Here is a 15,069-nt window from a genome sequence, read left to right on the forward strand (position 1 = left end):
CATCATTTTGGGCCCATTTTACAGATTAAAAAACAAAAAGAAACACAGAAAGACTAAGTAACCTTTTCAAAACAACATGGCAAATAAGTGAAGAATCTAGAATTCAAATCCAAGAAGTCCTTTTCCAGATTCCTGGCTTTCACCATGTGCTAACCCACATGCCATTTTAGTTTTCAGTGTCTCAGCTCTACTTTTGTGAAAAATAATGTTACATGTGTATTCTGCTCACTAAAGTTTTTGTTGAAAATGACCAAAAGGCTCTTGAAGCAATTTGCATAATTAAAATGTGAAACCCCTTCAATAACCTATAGTAAATTATTAAATTGAGGATTTGCATGAGCCAGCTACATTCTGTGGGCAATTTGGCTTGCAATAATTAATGCTTTAAGTCAGGAACAAACTAAGTAATTCAAGAACAATTTTGTCCCAAGTCCGTATCCTTAAGGTAAAATATGACTATTCCAAAATAAAATATGGCATGTTCTCAAACGAAAGAAAAGGGAAATAGAGCAAAGAGAAAAATACCACAGTCTTAACTAGCAAAATTAAGACCACAAGGGAAAGTTGAGTATATATAGGGTATCAGTTATCACTGTAGATTTCTTCTTACCAAATAGCATAGAGTAACATCTACAAGCCAAAGAGAAATCCACATGCAAAAATTAGAGGTCATGAGAGGAGAAAAAACAGGCTCCCCTCCTTTTGTGTGTGTGAATGAACTATTAGTCATTGACTTTACATTGGAGATGAACAGAGCATAAGAAGGTGTATGAATAAAATGGCATCTGGAGGAAACGGCATCTATGAAGGCTAAGAAGTTAGAGAAGCCAGAGGAGGGAGCCGAATTATTTATAAATGTATACTCTGAATTTTTGTAAAGACTTAAGGTAAATATTATAAAATAGAAAAATCTGAATGCATAGTGTTTTTGAACACTGAGATCTGGGATAATAGAATATAGATTGTAAGCTGTAAAGATCCTTTCAGGGACTAGAATTGAGACTTGAAGTTCTGTAAGTTTCCTAGATGTCAACATGAAATAGTGAGATGGGTTTCATATAGGAGCCACACTGAATAATGTAGTAGGCAATGTCCTCAATAATAACCCTGAGGAGCTAATACAGAGGTGAGACTCATAAACCTATTTCTTTCAGTATCCCCCAAGGAAAAGGCTACAGGTCTCAGATACCAAAATATCTTTCAGTTAAAGAGTCATGTTGACATAGTCTATAACGTGAGTGTTGAAGACAGATAAAATCATCTAGTCTATGCCCTTTTAAATTTAAAGATAAGAAAAGAGAAAATGAAAAGGATTTGTTTATTCTCTTTCCCAATCCTCATAGACTCCATATATTGAAAGATGGATTTCCCAGAAAAAGTGTATTTCCAAGCTGATTCTTTTTTTCCCCATTCTTTCTTTCTCACTCGCTCTCTTTTCAAATGTAAGACGTTTGTATCTCATTAGAGTTGCTGATAAACATGAACTAGACAGTCTCTCTATGCTGAGTTGACCTAATGGGAGTCAAAGGAAAAGAAACAATGAGGTGCTATTACTGATGAATTTAAGGTTTCCCTCAGGCTTTTGAAATAGTTAGAAACCATTAAGCATTTCCAATACAGCCCTTGTTTGAGACACATTGGGTTGGATGGCAAGAAAAGACATGCATACCCTATGTTACTGTTAGGAAAGAGAGAAAACTGGATAGGAAAGGGGAGAAAGGATGAGGGAGGAGAGGGTCCAACATTAAAAAGGCCAGTAAAGAGAGAGAATACAAAGTAGAGAAATAGCTTTCTTTTTGTGGAGTCTGATACTCTATAGTCAGACACTAGTCCAAGTGCTTTATAATTATAATCCTATTTATTTTTCATAGCACCAATTAAGAGAGGAGAAAATAAAGCCAGAAAAAAGAAACTTGCTCAAGTCAGCACAGCAAGCACAGGGCCAGGATTTCAATTCCCAATCTTATCTGATTCCAAAGTGCTTTGAAACACAGCAGTATCATTTTTCCTATGAACTTTAAAAAATGAAAAAGAAGAGATATACAAATGGAAGCTTTTAACAGCAAAGCTCGAGGAAGGAGTCAGAGGTGTGCAAGGGGCAGGCAACAAGGCAAAAGCTGAAGTGGCAACCTCACTGGCCTCCAGTTACTGTTATTGCATCTCCACCTTGCAAGAAGCTCGAGGTTTCCATTACATTGGGTAATTGATGGCAGATCATATGGGAATGGACACAAGAGGAAGTATACAGATAAAAATAAATATGGTAAGAGGTTTTTGAAACCTGCCTGGCTTCTTAGCTCAGCACACTTTAGATTTGTCTCCCATTTGGGGGAGATGATCATGTCCTAGCTCCATTTCTAAAAGTCACCTCTTTGGCCCAGAAGATGTCCTTGTTTTAAATAAAAGATATGAAAAGTACTTTTCTGTTTTATGTGAAATCCTCCAAAGTTTAGAAAATGCAAGCAAGACACAAAATTTCCTTTTTAAGGTAAACTTGTAATGGAGATATATAGGATTTTTTGTAGGTGGAGGATAACAAAAATCTATGTCTCATCTTAGTTGGGTAAAATAATTCTCTGGCTTGTTTGTTCTCCATAAAAGCCAGGGTTTCAATGGGTTTATTGCAGCATCGGTGCTGAAAAGACTTGTCAAAGATAGCCAAAAATAGAGATAATCCTTAAATAAAATAAAAACATAGCCACTGTGCAATTTTTGATGTTGAACATCTAAAAGACAGTGAGCAGCATTGATATTTGGCTAGAAAGTTACTATAAAAAATGTGAAATCAAAGACAAGTTGACGGGATTGGAAATGTTCCACCATGGTGAGTATACACAGCATTGAGAGCTGGACGGGACCAAAGCCTTTATATCAGGGTTGGCAGCCTTCTTGGAAATCCATTCTCAGGGTTACAGAAAATCCTTTGTCCCAAACACTTCATATTTTTGCAGAGAGAGCTAGTGCAGGAGTCAAGACTTACATTGGTCAAAGAGCCAAAATAATCACTGTCTACTTTATACCTGCCAAATCCTGCTGGCTGAAAACGTCAGTTGTGAGCCTACCTTACATCACTCTGCCTTACAGAAATATTACTCTGGTGACAAACACAGCAACGCCTGCTCCCCTCTGCCTGGATGACCAACTTATGAGACTGCCAGGCTGACATGTCACTCAGCTGTCATGGGCTGAATTGAGTCTCCTTCTGTTCATAGGTTGACGTTCTAACCCCCAGTACCCCGGAATGTGACTACATTTGAAGTTAAGGCTTTTAAGGAGGGGATCAAGTTCAAAGAAGGCCAGTAAGGCGACCCTAATCCAATCTGACTGGTGTCAGAGGAAATTTGGACTTGAAAAGAGACACCAGGGAAATGCAAATACAGAGGAAATACCATGTGAGGACACAGAGAGAAGGTGGTCATCTGTAAGCCAAAGAAAGAAGGCTCAGTAGAAGCCAACCTGATTGACACGTTGATCTTGGACTTCCAGACTCCAGAACTCTGAGAAAATAAACGTCTGTTGTGTAAACCACCCAGTCTGGTGAGTTTGGTTATGGCACCCCTCACACAGTAATGTACATGCTGTTTTATCTGGGGGCTTTAGGCTGGGTTGGAGGGGACAGTGGGGGTCCTCTGTCTGCCACCAACGGAATTGTAGGGGGTGGACGAGCAGCTGGCAATCTGGCCTCCCCATGCTTTTCTCTCCTCTCCTCTCTCCCCTCCCTCTCCTCTGACCCTTCACCTCCCCCTCTTACCCCTCTAATACTCTAATAACCGTTAGTTGTTTTAAAAGCTAATCACTTCTTCTCCTTCCATTCTTTTATGTCTACCACCCATTCACTCTTTTGCATACAGAGAGATTGCTTGCATGTTTTCCAAAAGAAAAAATAAATCATTCCACCACTGATGAGAAACCTTTAGTTTGGATATGTTACCAGCTGCATCACAACAACACAAGTCATCATTCGCAGGAGGTAAAGAGAGCAATGATTTGGGGCAATTTTTCTCTCCATTATGAGTGCAAATCTGGAGGCACCATCCCATCTCATATGCTCTTGGTATAATAAAAATTAGAACAGCCACATATAAGGACATAACCCCACATTTATGTTTTCCCTGCCATTCTTTGCCCTGTTCCTGAGGTATTTGGTAGAAATGTGTTTTTCTTGAAACATTTCCAAAAGATGCAGGGAATAAGGCCTCCAGATTCTAATCAACTTTAAAATATAACATTAAGTCATTGCTTCTATATCTCCTGCTTCAGGCCTTAGACATGGCCTTAAACAACATTAAGACCATTCTAGAGAGTTCTCTATAGTCTTGGGAACAGTGGGAAGAAATACTGAAAGTCTTTACATGAAGGACATAGATGCAAAGAAAAACAGGATGAATCTAACCAAAAGTTAATTTTCAAGATGGCAAAGTTGGGAGGGTGTTGGTCAGCTAGAGTCTATAAGCAAGTGCCTATGGAAGTGCGTGGTTGGGGGAATCCTTGAGATTGTATGCAAAATGTTTTACATGTGCAGACATACATTGGTTGAGGATAAAGTCTATGGCTTTTGTCAGACACTCATAGATATTCCTGGCACCCATAGAATCTTAAGAAGAAATGTTGTAATGGAAAAATTGTTAGTCTAACACCAATTAGTTGGGTAGCCTTATGAAAGATACGTAGGCATTCTAGGGCTCAGTTTATTCATCAGTAGGAATGGTAGTCAAGACTTTGCCACTTTCTGTCTTGAGCAGTCTATTACCATTCTCTAGTCAAAGAGTTATCTATGATTAGATAACATTAAGGCCATTCTAGAGAGTTCTAAAGCCAGGAATACAACCAGGATGTGGCGTGTACATGATGGGACAGATTTTTCTGTCTATAAGTGAGGAGGAGAAATTAATGATTGAGTCATAAATAGTAGGAAATTTTACTCAGCAGTTGCTGTATAGCAGGCACTGAGGTAATAACATTACATGGATTTGCTCGTTTAATCAGAATAACCTTTTCAAGCAGGTTATATTATTATCCACAGTCTGAAGATGGTAGATCTGAGATTTGGAAGATTAACTTGTCCAAGTTCACACAACCAGCAGGGAAGATTTTTTGAACTTAGATTCTATAGCCCATACTCTTGACCAACTCTATACTAATGCTTTCCAATGACATAATGGATAATGAGCCATAATTCTATTAAATAGCCAAGAAGCATGCTGGATTTTCTTTCTCACAAATTATATTCTAATATCCTGTTTTCTTTCTCTTTCTATATGGAATCAGTGACTGTGATTTAGGTACAGCCACAGTCTCTTTAAATACACTTTGTTTCTTACCAACTTTGCACTCTTCTTGCATTTCCCCCACCATATCTCATCCTTATGTTCCTTCTCTCACCATATCTACTGCCTTGTCCTTTCAAGCTATGGAGACACCCTACTATCACCAGAAATTAGAGGTTACATTTGTTTAATCTTAAGCTGTCCTTTGAACTTCCTATGCAAATGCACCTCCATTTCTCAAAAAATATTGCTGTAAATTGATATTAGTATTCCATCATCATGTTCCCAGAGTTAATGGTAGATGGAAAAGATTTTTAAATATCGATCTAAACATAAAGCACATTTTTAAAAGCATCCAATCTAAAACTTTCTATTATTCATCTTCCTAAATGATGGAGTTGGAGCTGCGTGTGCCCATCTACCACACACTATTTCTCACATTCACTCAAGCTAGTCAAAAAGAAAAGCTTCAATCTGATGCCCAGGTGTTTTTAAATACATGAAGTCCCACATGTAAATTTCTTTTTCTCACGTAATAAGAATGAGAAAGAAACTTGTCCTTTCACATCCTGATTCTTGTTCAGTGCTGAAAAAGTGTGACCTCCATAAAGTACAAGTCTTTATCACTAACATAATTTGTAAGAACACTCTTGTGTAAAACCATCATTTACTCGGCAGAATGACAGCAATGTAAGGCAGTTGTAGCCAGACCAGTGACAGACCCTTCTCAAAAACTGCAAATTCCTCTAAGAGTTGATCCACCCCGTATCCCAGAATCATGTTACTTAAACTGTTATGTGTATTAACGCTATTTTGCTTATTTCATTAGAAAACACCAGGTGGCAATTACTCTATCAAAAAACCTCTGACAAAGCAGGTTCCAAGCTTTGCATGTCCACTTTCCTTCTCAGCTTAGTTACCTTTGTCACAATCACAGACTCTTCCAGAACTCATTCAGCAGGCAGTCACTGCTAATCTTCTAAAAAAAGGTATTTCTTATTCCCACCAGCTTTTCCTTACAATTTTATCTCACCCTAAACTGATATAAAAGTCCAAATTAAGGATGAAATAATAAAAAATTTCCAATAGTCACTTATTTGCTAAATTAACACACATTAGATTGGTTACACCATTTTCCGCAATATATTCCTCTGACTGTACAAAGCAAGAAATACATTTTCAAGCCTTCTGTCTAATAGTCTTCTGTAATTTATTGCTAACTGCAAACAAATGAATTTAGCTGAGTTTTCTTTTGGAGCCATCCAGTAAGTGCTGTCTGTTTTTCACTCTGTCACTTTTCCTGGGAACTTCTCCTTTACTATTCTATCCACATATTTCTATGGGACTGATATGTTTTCAAATGATCCAACCCCTCTATCTCAAGTCCCATTGGATTTGTTCCAGTGAACAGACCCTTGGGAAATTAACCCAAGTTGTGTCCATAAAATATATTGTCTTAGATTCTTGAACTGGGCATGAAGAAAATGACAAAACTGTCTCCCTTTTTATAAGATCTAAAATATAAAATGTGTAATCTATGGTGGCTCGTGTTTTCTGCCACTTGGAAAAAGCCAGTTAGCAATAAAGGGAAATAAATGAAAGGAAAAGCAGATGAGAACCAAATCTATCCATTACTATTAGTTTTCTCTGTGTTTTTCCATGATGTCACTGTTCTGTAGATCTTTGACAATTCAATATGTTCTTCTTTTCAAGTTAAATTTCTGATGCTTGCAACTATATGTCCTAAATAATATCATTTATCTTTTAGTCTTTGAAATTATATTCTGATTGTAAAAGAAATAATGATGTGTAATTAAACTGTTCTGGATAGTAGGTATAGCCTTTTTAGGAACCCAGAATCAGACTAAAGGCTGCTAGAAATCAATTCAAGTGCTTCCAAGAGAATTGATTGCAAGACTAGCTGGATGTAGTTGTAGGTCAACAGCCATCTTCAAATACTAAGAGGAGGCGCATCCTCTTCTAAGAAGGGAAGCACTAGTAGAAACCACCACTGTCACAGAGTCACAATTTAATGGTATAGTGTAGCCATGATCATCTTCTCTTCTCTTTTGACCAAACTGAGTAGAAAGGACATCCAGTTAATTTTATAACACAAGGTAGTACTGCATAGTGGTTAAGAGCCTGGACTCTCAATCCAGACTTTCTGGCCTCCAGTCATGATTCAATTACTTAATAGTTGTGTGATCTTGGGCAAATTCCTTAACTTCCCCACATCTCAGTTTCTGTAACAGTAAAGTAAGGATAACAGCATATTTGTCATCAGGTTGTGATAAATGGTAAATGAGGTAGACTAGTGCCTGTACATATTTAAGAACTTAATGAATGTTAGCTATTCAATCTTAGTGTTTTTATCCTTATCATTCTTATAGGTCCCCTCAAAAGTGATAATATAGAGAGTATTAGATTACAAAATGTGGATCACCTGACAGTTGAAGGAGAACTCTATAGTGGTCTAGAGAATCTTAGTTAAAAATTATAGGGTCATGCATGGATCTTTATTTTTGTTTATATTGAGTTTGAATGTCTATAGTACATTTTTTCTGGGAAAGAGTCCTTAGCTTTCAGAACCTACTCAAAAAGTCTGACCTACAAAAACATTAAGAATCTCTATCAACATAAAATAAGTCATAGGGGTTTGAAAAATTAGAGATCTTAGAACTGAGAATAGACCACACATGTTTTTAAAAAGTCTTAGTGCTTTTATTCTATCTTGAAGAGATTGTCATGGTGATGCTAAATAAAGCTCTGTTGAGAGTAGTGGAGGGGAGGTGAAGGAGGGTAGAAAAGAGGAAGAGAAAAGAGAGGGAGCAAAGAGAAGAAGGGAAAGAGAGCTGTTATCTTGCAATTAGGCCAGCAATTTCACTTAGTGCCTGGAAATCCCAGAGAGATTGTAGATGGCGTGTGAGAAGATGAACATCTGTTCCTTCAACCTGCCTGGTTCTTACATGCCTCTCATCGTGTGACTGTCTCACTCTGTCAACTCAGATTCTAGTTCTTTATATATATATTATTGTGCATTATGACCCTAAATAAATGGCACTTACTGCCTCTGGTGCACACAGAAATACTGATGTACCCAACCTGGAAGAAAACTGGTGGCTCTGGATTAACTGAGAGAGTGTCTCAGTCTTTGATAGGGTAACTTCTTAAGGTTTTCAAGAGTAATTCTGACGGTATATGTCTTTCATCCTTCATGATTATGTTAGAACTTAGAAACATCCCACTATGTCCTGACTTGGCATTTAGCACTCCACATTTGAGAATAACAAAGAATTATTGTAGCATATTCCCTGTAAGTTTATGTGATTATTTTCTGACCTGAGCACTGAGAAATCAGTCTAGGTTCCCCATTTCACAGCTTCAGAATGTCACCTACATTGTTTCATTTCCATCTCATAAATACTTGCAACACATACCTCTCATAGACTCAGCAGTCCTAGAATTGATGGAACCCTCTGGGATGAGATGAAATTATAGCACATTATTCTTCTGTTAGAGGTCTGCTTGTCATTTTACCTTTGAAATCCAAGTGTAGTAAGATCTCATAGAACACTTCCAGGAATGACTTGTCTAGTATTTCACTGACAACCTATCCTCTGGCTGAGAAGCTTCAAGTACTTAAGATTTTCAAAGCTTAAGCCTGAAAAATCCAATGCTCATCATCTGGCTTTGTTTCTCATCCTATAATCGATCTTAGTTTCCCTTTCATTAGTTATATCCCCAAAGCTACATATGGTACATAATCGGATAGACTCCACAGAAAATCTCTCTTCACACTATCATAGCATCAACACAGAATATGCCAACATATCCCCATTCAACGTGAATACTCACCTTCTGAGGCAAATTCTAATTTGCTTAAGAATATACATTGATATACAAATTGATATACAAATGAATTGGGAATTATGTACTCAACCAAGGATTCACTAGTAGTGAGTTAACGTCTTCTAATTTTTCAAAGAAAAATTTAAACATTTTTAAAGAAAATTTAAAGAAAACTTTTTAAAGAAAAAGTCCTATAACTATGCAACTAAAAGAACATGAAACAAAAACTCATTAAAATCAATATTAGTGTGAAGCAGAATAGTGCCTTTAGAAAAGTTAGCCCCAAAAGTGTGTTTTTTAAGAAAAGTATATTGCTTATTTGATTATGAGAGTTTAAATTCATGTATAACAGAAAATTCATAGAGATACTAGGAGCAAAATATTTTTTCAATGCTAACATCACTTAATCGCTACTGTCCATCAATAGTCCATGCAATAATACCATGCAACATTTAGCTTGACCTCTTTCCTTTATGTGTAATTATCACCAGGAAGAAGATATACCTGTGTCAGTTAACAGTTTTAAATTACCTCTATGTGATAATTTATGTTAATAGCATAATAGCATAACAATGATGGATAATGTGTACCAACATTTACAAATTGGTTGCAATGCATTTCAATTACAATTCTCTTCCTATCTCTGATCAGCAGCAAAATCAAATTAGCAATATAACCATTAGTTAGTGAATTATCCTAACATGTAGAGTCTTTACTTAGACACCCTTTCATTTGTAAAACTGTTCTAGAATTCCAAGTGTAGCAAAATTGGCAGGTGAATCAACCAAATCAAACACAGTGCTGCTAATGATTTTTCTGTGGGAAGAGGACAGGGGGCAAGAGTGAAAATACTGAGAGAGCAGAGGACATGTAAAGAACTCAGTGGCCGGGAATTTCCTGACTGTCCAGTGGTTAGGATTCCAAGCTTTCACTGCCAAGCATCCAGGATCAGTCCCTGCTTAGGGAACCAAGATTTTACAAGCCACGTGGAGAAGTCAAAGTAAATAAATAAAAAAATGACTCACTGGTTAAGACCAAAAAGAGGATACTGTTGGTGTTACTCCAGAATGAAATGGATTGGCGGTGTGAAATGATATGGAATGAATTGAAACAAATGAACCAAAGGCTCATCCTTTCTTGTGTCCTGGCCACAGACCAAGGTAAGGTCTACATGTGAGTCTTCAAGGGTAGGATTTCAAGTTTTCCTTATTTCATTAGGTTCCTTGGGAATCCCTACTCAAGACTACCTCAAATGCGTACAATATCTCAGAAATCAGGGGAATCCAAGACTTATTGTAAGGCCAGACCTAATAGGAGCAAACCAAAACATTCTACTCAAGGACATCCCTTGAAATGTCTAGTCCTTGCTAGCATGCACCATCTACAGAAAATGCATTTACAGAAAATGTCCTATAACTTTGTATGAAGCTAACTAATGACTGGAGGGTACAGAAGGGCTCCTTACTCTAGGTACGTTGTCAACCAAATGATTCAACTATAGTGAACACTGCATTCCTTTGAAGTGGAACTCTACCTCCTTCTTAGGTAAGACTTAAAACTATGGATGACACCAGTTCTGGAAACATCTATTCTATTACCACTACATGGGGTAAGAGAATCTTTATATTCATAACTTTTGTTGGTGTTCAGTCGCTCAGTAATGTCTAACTCTTTGCAGCCCCAGGGACTGCAGCACTCCAGGCTTCCTTGTCCTTCACTATCTCCTAGAATTTGCTCAGACTCATGTCCTTTGAGTTGATGATGCCATCTAACCATCTCATCCTCTGTTATCCCCTTCTCCCCTGCCTTCAATCTTTCCAGCATCAGGGTCTTTTTCAGTGAGTTGACTCTTCACATCAGGTGGCCAAAGTATTGCAGCTTCAGCATCAGTCCTTCCAATGAATATTAGAGTTGACTTCCTTTAGGATTGACTGGTTTGATCTCCTTGCTGTCCAATGACTTTCAAGAGCCTTTTCCAGCACTACAGTTTGAAAGCATCAATTCTTCCAAACTCAGCCTTCTTTATGGTCCTACTCTCACATCCATACATGACTACTGGAAAAACCATAGCTTTGACATTTGTCAGCAAGGTGATGTCTCTGCTTTTTAAAACATGTGATCTCTCTCCTTTTTTAATACATTGTCTAGGTTTGTCCTATCTTTTCTTCATACCTCTTACTGGTTGCAATTTTTCAATGTATTTTACATATTCAGAATATTTTTGTTGCAAAAGGAGAAAAAGTATAGTTATCATAGACTTAGGATTTTCCCCCAAATTAAGGAATCTTAGATGCTGTTGCTAACATAGCCTGAAAAGCCAAGAAGTTTCATTATCATAAATCAAAGATTTCTGGCTTCTCCTCTGTATTGACCTGCCATTAGAAAAGTTCCTTACTACCATTTCTACATAAAATCTGTCTTTCAAAATCCTTGGCCATGGTGGTTAAAAACACTGGACCAGTTTCCCTTCCACCACTTACTGTGTGGCTCTAGGGAAAAAAATCACTTAACCTTACTATGTTTTAGTGTCCTCATCTAGAAATTGGGAAAACAATAATGTTACTCAATGGGATTGCTGTGGTGGTGAAGTGGACTAACACATGTAAAGCCCCAGAAACTGCTTACATAGTACTTACATTACTCAGTATATACTAGCTTATCTGTTGTTCTACCAAAGAAATGCACAATATACCCAGAATAAGAACAACTTGAATATTTCAAACTGTAGCTGCATTTTAAGTAAGTTACTGGAATACCCTGGGTCAAGAACTGCAGATAGAAACCTCAAGTCTGTGGTAGAAGAGGGGCACCAATCATCCCTCTCTTCTTTTGTTGCTCCCAAATCCAGAACCACTTGGAATTCAATATGGTGACCACCACTCCACATGCAGTAATACAGAGTCCTGAATACAGTAAAACAGCACCAAGTATAAACCAAACATACCTCTAATGACAAGCTATGATTCCTGACTCTGTCATTGTCTAAAGACATTTAAGTCAGTTAACTGATCTCATTCCTGGCAGATTAAATTCAAACACCATAACACATAGAGTTACTATATTGATGCACACACATCACACACAGGTTGAAGGCTCACCATGTATTTTCATTACGTGCAAAATACATATAGTCAGAAGCCCTTAGGTTTTTTGACTGTGAGATTTTGAAAGCCAAAATAGGCCCTGGAGCCTGTGAGTTTCCATTTTTAAAGCATTTTATCTGTTGAGTAGAAGATAATATATTTTTATACAGCCTAGGAAGTGTTGTGCACTCTGCAAGCTTTCTTCATTTAAGAATGCTCTAATCAACAATCTGGTGTACACAAGGCCAGATTGGAAGCTCAAGAATATTCCTTAGAATCTGTGCTGCTACCTGAGTTGTTATTAGTGTAGGAGAAACATCGTGCTTTTTGAAATGATTCTGTTTGAATTTCAGTAGCTATTGATTCTCAAAAAGATAGATTTAGCATTTCTATTAATTGAAGACAAAGATGATTTTAATGGTCAGAACTAGGCAGGAGGCAGATTTTGTGGTTTTATCATGTTTCTCTCTGGATGTTGTGCACTGGACAGGTTTGGAGAAAACAAATCATATTTTTAAAGCCAGCATGGAACTACTTGGAGGCACAGCAGACTTCCTGTGATGTTTCATGTGCACACTGACAGCCCTATCCGATCTCCACACATTAGCTGGAATAGCTAAGTGAGTGATGCTGCATAAAGATGAGAGCTGGAGTTCTTAGGAATCACAGCTACCACAATATAATTAGTAATCTATTTTGGGTCCCATTCCCAAGTGGAAAGAGAAACCAAAGGCACAGAAGAAGAAAAATATTTCAGATTTAGAAACAATGCTGGTGGTTGACAAGGTATTGCTATGAAGAAGCTCTCAACAATCTCATCCTCTTGACACCGGCATGCAGCCAGCTGGCGTTTCTGTGGGCTATACTGAGAACCAGTGAATACCATGTGGGTGGTTGTCAGCATTAGAAACAAGAAAAATAGAGAGGAAAAGTGCATTGAGAGTTATAACATCAACTTTCAGGGGTTTTTATTTCTACCCAGATGGCATAAATATTCCTAGGTATTGGTACCCACACAATAGGCATTCAAGGATGACAATTGTAAAAGCTTTAAAGTTTACAAAGTATCAAATGCATAGGCTCTACTATAAAGTCAGGATTCTGCAGCCTGTGATCAGAGGTGGTAGTGGTCAGGAGCACTGACCTTCTCACACTGCTGCAGGGGTTTTGTTATTATTGTTGTTGCTCAGTTTGCATGTAGATAAAGGTCACCTGAACTAATACAAGAGTCCAGTGAAATGGGAACACTGTGGTCTTCTCTTACAGTGATATAACATGTACCCGTGTGATACAGCACACCATGTGTTTACCAGTAATTCTTATGTTAGAATGAAACATTCATTAGCTATATACAAATGTCAGAAATCTGTTATGGGGCCATTTTGACCTCTGCACCACTGGAAAATGCATAGCCTTAAACAAACCTGACTATAAGTCCAGACATACCACCTACCATGGTGCAGTTTGGGATCACTTATGTTTGATTTGTTTTTCTCCTTTTTGACAGGAGGACAAATATAATACTGATATTTATAAAGCTGATATTTATGGATCATTTACTATGAGCCTAGTGTTTTTCTAACTTCTTAATATGTCAAATTGTTTATTTATATTACATTTAGTCCAGAAAGCCAGTTTCTGCAGTTGGTACTTTTATTATCCACACTACTACTGTCCATATTACTCAGAAGAAGAAACCCAAGGGAAAAGGGGGTCCAGATCACACTGCAATGAGTGATGCTACCAAAATTCTAATCCAGACTGTTTCACTGCAGAAATTTGGCCCTAATCCCCATAGTTGTGGCCTCCCAAGCCCCATTTCACATGTATCTGAGGTAAGACAGGCAAAGAACCAAACAGTGAACTTGAATATAAGAAGATATTTAATGAATGGTAACTGTCAATGTTAGCAAACATAATATCATCATTGCCATTATTAGTATTAACCTTTCTCCTATACTTTGCTCAAGCCTCTCAGGAAAGGAGAGTCTGCGTATTTCAAGAACAAGATAGACTCTGAAGAATCAGCAACTGAAAACCCATCGGGTATGACACTGGACCTGTGGATACCTCAACTGAGGGGGGATGTTTTATATTATGTCCATGATGCAGAGGAGATCGGTCTATGTGCATCTACCAGGAACAATATCATCCACCCCCAGTGACATGAAATAGAGCATTTGCTTCCACCGTCATGTCTGAGCACACTTAGGGAAGATGGATGTGTGAAGGAAGAGGTAAATGTGAAGAGTATAAATGAAAGGAGGAGAGTGAGAGCTACACACCTTAAATATCTCCTCATTGTGAGGCATGAATATGACACAGGGAGAGTACAAACCCCAACAGACAGATGTACACGCAGGCCCAGCTCTCAAAGATGTTATTTTTAGAAGGTAAAGAGATGGGAACAGTAGGAGGCAAGTGGCTTTTGTTAGTATTCAACTGGAGATGTCTCTTTCATGTCTTCTCTGCTCATGCCTTTGTTAAACCAGGAAGCTACGAAAGGATAGGACTTTCCTTCTCAAAATACTGCCCTGGGTGACATGCAAATTGTGTCCTCACTACTCCTCCCATGAAACTTGAAGGGAGTATAGACAGGTTTGCCTTCTTTCTTCATCAACAGCCAAGCAGATGTCTAAGAATTTTGTTCTCAGCATCAGTACATACTCCCTAGGTCATGCAGATCTACTCCTACCTTTTCTTTTTTCTTAGGCTTATGGTCAAGGGCGAAGGAAAGGGCAATGGTCAGTCTTCCACCTCCCCATCCCAGGTGTCCATACAGTGCTGCCAACAGATAATCAGTGAAAGGCAAACATTCTTCAAACACTTGAATGGCCAAGGGCCAAAAATCACTGCGAATGGCAGCTGTA

Source organism: Odocoileus virginianus, chromosome 5, assembly GCF_023699985.2.
Source record: "Odocoileus virginianus isolate 20LAN1187 ecotype Illinois chromosome 5, Ovbor_1.2, whole genome shotgun sequence".
Taxonomy (NCBI): domain Eukaryota; kingdom Metazoa; phylum Chordata; class Mammalia; order Artiodactyla; family Cervidae; genus Odocoileus; species Odocoileus virginianus.